The sequence below is a fragment of the Vombatus ursinus genome, unplaced genomic scaffold (genome assembly GCF_900497805.2).
Source record: "Vombatus ursinus unplaced genomic scaffold, bare-nosed wombat genome assembly UNPS02014832.1, whole genome shotgun sequence".
In the NCBI taxonomy this organism is placed as follows: Eukaryota; Metazoa; Chordata; class Mammalia; order Diprotodontia; family Vombatidae; genus Vombatus; species Vombatus ursinus.
In genome coordinates, this window is record NW_020954610.1 from 42,774,038 (window position 1) to 42,781,537 (window position 7,500).

The following is a 7,500-nucleotide window of genomic DNA, read 5'->3' on the forward strand; positions in this document are numbered from 1 at the left end:
ATCTATCTATCTATCTATCTATCTATCTATCTATCTATCTATCTATCTATCTATCTATCTATCATCTATCTATCTATCTATGTATCTATCTATATCTATGTATTTCCTCCAACTACTCTAATACTAAGAAAGTTCTCATGAGTTACAAATATCATCTTTTCCATGTAGGAATGTAAACAGTTCAACTTTAATAAGTCTCTTATGATTTGTTCTTTTCCTGTTTACCTTTTCATGCTTCTCTTGAGTCTTGTATTTGACAGTCAAATTTTCTATTCAGCTCCATTCTTTTCACCAAGAATGCCTGAAAGTCCTCTGTTTCATTGAATGTCTATTTTTCTTTCTTTTTTTTAATAAAAGTTTTTTTATTATAAAGAGTTGATTTGACAAGTTGGGCACCCCCTACCTGTACAACTTAAAAATAAGGAGGGATGTTGCTACATAAAGGGAAACTGACCAAAAACTCTTATTCAAGCATACTTCACTTTACCTTCTCCCTGTTTCCTCCTTTCCTCTATGTCAAGAGCTTGCCACTCTCCTACCCATTTCTAAAAATGGTAGGGATAAGGATTAGTTCATTTTAGGCATCAGGACTTTCTAACATCCATTCCTTAAGCTCTGGAGCACCACAGAGTACATCCATCACTTCCTTTCTACTGGACACTTCTGGATTCCTCTTCCTCAGTGAAAATATTAGTTTGAGATGGAACTATGGGTATCATCTCTGGTGGGGTTCCACTCTCTTCCTTAAGGTGGCCTTGATATAGATGTCAAAGATGGGCCAGCTCTCTCTCAGGTGGCTGCTGCCAATTGTACCATGGATACCAGGAGGTACCTGTAGCTAAAGCGGGAGCCACTGGGGTACAGCCCACAGCTCCATGGGAGTTGCTGAAATCAGTATCTTGTGGCTGTACCAGTGGGATATGGTAACTGAGAAAACCATGGTCTCTGGCCTTCAGGATGGCCTCTGTCAGCTTCTTATGCTGCTTCATACAGACGCCTGTCTATGGGACATGGAATGTGACACCTGTGTGAGCACAGACACACTGCTCCAAGAGCTTCACGTTTCTAAAGTCCACATGGAGCTTCTGATCCTGGCAGATGGGGCAAGGGTTCCCAGCAACTTTGTTCCCTTGAATGTATGTCTTACGGGTTCCCTGTGGTGGGATGACACCTTTGTGATTTTGTTGATAGTCAGCCCAGACTGGATGAAAGCCATATCTAACTAGGTATTCTTCTGTCTCCAGACATTCCCAGGGAGCATCTCGATAGAAGGAGATAGGAATGGAAGATTCTTCCTCAGGGGGAGCCTTGGTGCATAGTGCTCAGGGAGTAGCCTGCACCCAGTGGACACCTCTGACAGGTGTAAGGCCCGAGAGCCACCTAAGCAGAATGGTTAAAAGAGAGGTTGCCATCTTGGTGTAGGGATAAGGGAGGAGAGGGCTGTCCATTTTTCCCCTGAAGGATTATACTCAGTTTTGCTAGGTAGGTAATTGGTTTTAATCCTAGCTCCTTTGACCTCTGGAATATCATATTTCAAGCCCTCTGATCCCTTAATGTAGAAGCTGCTAAATCTTGTGTTATTCTGAATGTGTTTCCACAATACTTCAATTGTGTCTTTCTGGCTGCTTGCGATACTTTCTCCTTGACCTGGGAACTCTGTTATTTGCCTATAACATTCCTAGGAGTTTCCTTTCAGGATCTCTTTCAGCAGGTGATCAGTGGATTCTTTCCATTTCTATTTTACCCTCTAGTTCTAGAATATCAGGACAGTTTTCCTGGATAATTTCTTGAAAAATGATGTCTAGGCTCTTTTTTTTGATCATGACTTTCAGGTAGTTCAATAATTTTTAAATTATCTCTCTTGTATCTATTTTCCAGGTCAGTTGTTTTCCCAATGAGATAGTTCACATTGTCTCCTATTTTTTTCATTCTTTTGGTTTTGTTTTATTGTTTCTTGTTTTCTCATGAAATCATTAGCTTCCATTTGCTCCATTCTAATTTTTAAGGAATTCTTTTCTTCAGGGAACTTTTGGACCTCCTTTTCCATTTGGCCAATTCTGCTTTTTAAGGCATTCTTGTCCTCATTGGTTTTTGGACCTCTTTTGCCATTTGGGTTAGTCTATTTTTTAAGGTGTTCTTTTATTTTGTTTTCTTTTTTTAAGGCAATTGGGGTTAAGTGACTTGCCCAGGGTCACACAACTAGCAAGTGTCAAGTGTTTGGTCTGAGGCTGGATTTGAACTCAGGTCCTCCTGACTTCAGGGTCAGTGCTGTATCCATTGCACCACCTAGCTGACCCTTAAGGTGTTATTTTCTTCAGTAGTTTTTTGGGTCTCCTTTAGCAAGCTGTTGACTTTTTTTCATGATTTTCTTGCATCACTCTAATTTCTCTTCCTAATTTTTCCTCCACTTCTCTTACTTGCTTTTCAAAATCCTTTTTGAGTTCTTCCATAGCCTGGGACCGATTCATATTTTTCTTGAAGGCTTTGGACGTAGGAGCTTTGACTTTGTTGTCTTCTTCTGGTTGTATGTAAAGTATGTAAAGTAAAGTTCCATAGTCTGAGTTTTTTTCCACTGTTTGTTCATTTTCCCAGCCAATTACTTGACTTTTTAACTCTTTGTTAAGGTAGGGGTCTGCTTCCAGTGTGGAGGGTGAACTGTCTCAAGCTTCAGGGATTTTGTGCAGCTGTTTTCAGGGATAGTTCTAGGGACCTGTAAATTTTCAGTTCTTCCAAGGTGGTATGATCAAAGGAGAGGTGTTGATTCCTTTCCTGGTCTGTGCTCTGGTCTGTGAGTGACCACAATCACTCTCTTCTGTCTTAGAACTGTGAGGATGATTCCCTTTCCACTACCACCATAAGCTCCACTATGCCAATGCTCCTCCTTGCCCCAGGATAGCCACCCAGAAATGTGATCCAGATCCAAGCACGGGCAAAGCAAGAGAATCCTGTCTTAGAGTCAACACCCTGTAATCCCCCTCTGATCAGCCATTTGATTTCCCCACCCCCATCTGTTGGTTGAGAGCTCCAGAAGCAGCCACAACTGCCACTACCACCACTGCCCTGCGGCTGGGGGCCAGACAGTGCTCCTCTTTCACCAGGGTCTAATAGACCTTTCCTACCGACCTTCTATGTTATCTTTGGTGTTTGTGGGTTGGGAAGTCTAGAACCCACCACAGCTGCCAGTGATTCAGGCCCCTGAGGCCTGTTCTGGGTTTGCTGAGGCCTAGTCCATGCTGGCGAGTTTTGCCCTGGATTGTGCTGTTCTCTTATACTGGTGCAACAGACCTTTCCTGTCGACCTTTCAGGTTGTTTTGGGCTGGAAATTTGTTTCACTCAGTCTTTTTGAGGGTTCTGCCATTCTAGAATTTCTTTAGAGTCATTTTTACAGGTATTTGGAGGGTTTGGGGGAGAGCTCAAGCAATTCCCTGCTTTTAGTCTTCCATCTTGGCTCTGCCCCCCTTCTTGATTTTTCTTGGGGCTAGTAGGTGGTTCAGTGGAGAGAGCTTTGGTCTTAGAGTCAGGAAGTCCTGAATTCAAACCCAGTCTTAGATGCTTACTTGCTATGTGACCCTGGACTGATCACTTCACCTCTGTCTGACTCAGTTATTTCATTTGTAAAATGGGAATCATAATAACACCTACCTACCCCAGGGTTGTTGTAAAGATAAAATGGGATAATATTTGCAAAGCTCTTTGCAAACCTTAAAGATCTACACAAATACTAGCTATAAATATGACCTTTCACCATTCTAACCCACAACCACAAGTAACTACTATTATTGGTCTATTACTATTCCCCAAAGCAGTAAACTACTCAGAGAAATCATGAATTTTGTATTGACTGAGAACATTAAAATTTTGCACTATTGAACCTGAATTGAGCTCTCATTGCTACAGAATACTTTTTTGTTGTTATTATTCAATTGTTTTTCAGTTGTGTCTGACTCTTTGGAACCCCATATGGGGTTTTCTTGGCAAAGATTCTGGAGTGGCTTGGCATTTCCTTCTCTGGCTCATTTTACAGATGAGGAAAGAGAGGCAAACAGGGTTATGTGACTTGCCCAGGGTCAGCCAGCTAGTAAACATCTGAGACTGAATTTGAACTCAAGAAGATGAGTCATCCTGATTCCAGGCCCCACACCCTATTCACCATGCCAGCTAGTTGCCCAATGATTACTTTTACTGATATCTTATTAACTCCTTATCCTATTACCTTCCAAACCTTCTTTGATCTTATCAGATCAACCTCCAACCTAACTCCTCTCCTTCTTCACTTCCATATGACAACATCACTATTTACTTCAAAGCAAAGATCAATGCCATCCACTATGAACTTTCTCTACTCTCCCCCTCCCCCATTCTTGTACATGGATATGTTCAATCACTTTTTTTTCCCCCTCCAGTCTTAGGGGAAGAGATAAGTCCTGTACCTTGTCAAGACTAACCCTTCATTTTATGTCTTTAATTCCACTCTTACGATTGGATTTAGAATCAGAAAGCTAGTGTTCAACTCTCAGCTATGAATGTAGATAATTTATTTAGCTCTTTGTCTTGGGTTACTCATCTAAAATGGAAATAATATTGTTTCTCTCCTTCTTTTCACTGCCAAAGTTCTAGAAAGAGCAGTCTATACTCATTGCTGCCATTGCTCACTAGCCATTCATGACTCAACTCTTATAAATGGGATTCTGTCCCCACCTCTCTGCTGAAATAGCATTCTCCAAGTTCACTTAAGACCTCTTAATTGCCAGATCTTATGATATCCTTTTTTCCCCCTTTTTGCACAATTTTTAAATTGAACTTGACCCTTCCTTTGAGATACCCTCTTTTTATTTGGCTTCTGTTGCACTGCTTTTTTTTTTTCATTTTGAAATTTTTTTTTTTAATGAACAGAAATCTATTTTCTCTCTCATCTGTTCCACTTCCACCAACTCCAGTGGGAAAAAAAAAGACAAAAAAAAAAAAGGAAAACCAAATTCACAGTGACAAATACACAAGGTCATATAAAACAAATTCCTTTATTGGCTATGTTCAGAAAATATATGTCTCATTCTGTGCCCTGAATCCAACACCTCCCCATCAAGAGGTAGATGACGTGCTTCATTATTGGTCTTCTGGAATTATGGATAGCCATTGCATTGATCAGAGTTCTTACAGCTTTCAAAGTTGTTTTTGTAGTGTTGTTGTCATTGCATAAATTGTTCCTCTGGTTCTGCTTATTTTATTCTTTACTAGTTTATTTTGTCTTCAAAATTTTTCTTTATATAAAATGGATAGTATAGTATAAATTGTTTCCCTGGTTCTACTCACTTCCTCTGTGTTAGTTCATAAAGTTATTCCATGTCTCACTGTTCCACGTTACACTGCTTTCTCATCCATCCATTCTGCCAGAGGAAGTCTTCACCTGCATGGGGTAGACATCCCCCTAACTCACAAGTGCTCTGTGGCCTGTTGGTTATCCTGAACTTGGTTTAGCCTGTCCACTGAGATGGTTTTATCATTGTGTGGCTGCTGTGCATGCTACAGCTTCTTAGAGCCACAGGTGAGAATTCAGTGAATGGAAGAAATACAGCCTATTGGGGAGTGGTTGCCATTTTGTAGGGCTATATTGGTTTGGAAAGTTAAACTATAATGAGTAGAGTTACTGAGGACTAAACTTACATGCCAGGAGAAATGGTTGTATTTACTTCATTATTGTAACAGAACTGGAAAAAAGGGGAAGGGAAGAGGACACAGCAGAGGGCAAGAATGCTGGCAAGGTATCCATGGAATATGGATCCAGACATAGCTGGAAATGCTCTAGACCAGGGGTAGAGAAGCTATGGTCTCAAGGCCATATGAGGCCCTCTTAGGTCCTCAAGTGTGGCCCTTTGAATCCAAACTTCACAGAACAAATCCTTTTATCAAGGGGATTTGTTCTGTGAAGTTTGGATTCAGTCAAAGGACTGCACTTGAGGACCTAGAGGGCCTCATGTGGCCTCAAGGCCATAGCTTCCCCACCTCTGTTCTAGATATAGTGGACCACACAAGGTATTCACTAACCAGGGTAGCCAGGTCCCAAGGTGGAAGTTATGGACCAGAGAGGATTAAGTCTTCCAGGGTATGATCGCTGGTCTTGGCAGTAAGGTGGATGGTGAGATGGTGGCTAATCCCTTTCAGTCAAAGGGATCAAGGAAGACTTCATGGAGGAGGTGACATCTGATCTGGACTTTGAAAGATTTAGATAGAAATTTGAAGGGAATTGGTTACATGCATGAGGGTCATCCTGTCCAAATCTAGAGAGGCAGAAAAGGCTAGATGGAGTTAGGAGCAACTGTTTGGGATTAAACATAGAATGAATGAAGGACAATAATATTAAAAAAAGACTCAAAAAACAGGTCAGTGCCAGATTATAGCGTGCCCTGAATGATCGGGAGACCTCAACAGGTTCTAAGAAAAGAAAGTACCTTTGTATTAAACATATTTAGCCCATGGTGTAAAGGAGGAATTGGAGAAGGGACAGAATAAAAACAGAAAAACCAGTTGGGAAGTGATCTTGTAACCTAAATTAGAGTAGAAACAATATGAGCTGAAAATACCGTATTCTGCTTTTAATGAAGTCAGTCAGTTGAGTACACAGATGTTGGGTGACAATGTGTTATAGGAATCAGGAGACAGAAAGACCGCATCGAACTAAGATGATCAGACTGATATCACAGAAAAAAATACCAGCTTTGAAATCAGAAAACCTGGATTCAAATCCTTCATTTAGCCCTCTCTATCGTACTTGTACGATCTCTAAGTTACTTAGCCTCACCGGGGTTCAATTTCTTCATCTGTAAAATGACCAGAGATGAATTCTCAGGTTTCTTCCATCTCTCCTTTTCTATGATGATCCATTTAAATCCCTTGTTCCCTTCTGAAGCCCCTCCCTGTCCTTTGAAGAATGAGTAGACTGTCAGTAGTCAGAAAAGTGGGACAGAGCCTTCTAAGTGAGGGGAAAGGATAAACAAAAGTGTGTAGATATAAAAAATTCAGGCTTTGTGGAGGACAGGACAGTCTGGATAGAGCAGTACAGCCTTGATCAGCTAAACCTGAGGCTCAATCAGAGACAGCAGGCAGAAATAAGGAAACTCCCCCACTCCCTCATCCCTTGCGTCCTTCCCCAGCCACTCACCCTGGGGACTTCTGCACTTGATCAAGCTTTTGGAAGGGTGTGGAAAAGAGGCAACCAGCTGGTGGGGTAGCAGGTCCAGCGCTCAGCATGTAACATATTAACTGCCCATATGGCTAGTTTTGTCTATAAATAGTATTGGCACCCACCATGATCAAGGGTAGGCTCTTCACTGCAATTTAGAGGGCACTGAGGGAGATCTGGCCAACTGGCTTTTGTTCCTGGGAGACTTTACTGGACACTTTTTATACTTAAAACTCTCAAGGTTGCCTGGGACAACAGAAAAGTCTGCTGCTGGGAATGTTAGGAGAACCAAGAGGAATTAGCTACAGACGGCTAAAGAATTC

The 7,500-nt window shown here is 41.4% G+C and overlaps 1 pseudogene; it reads right to left on the reverse strand.

Annotated features, from left to right (window-relative positions):
* Positions 1 to 650: 650 nt before the first annotated feature.
* LOC114025618 lies at positions 651 to 1,436 on the reverse strand (annotated as a pseudogene).
* Between the last annotated feature and the right edge of the window lie 6,064 nt (positions 1,437 to 7,500).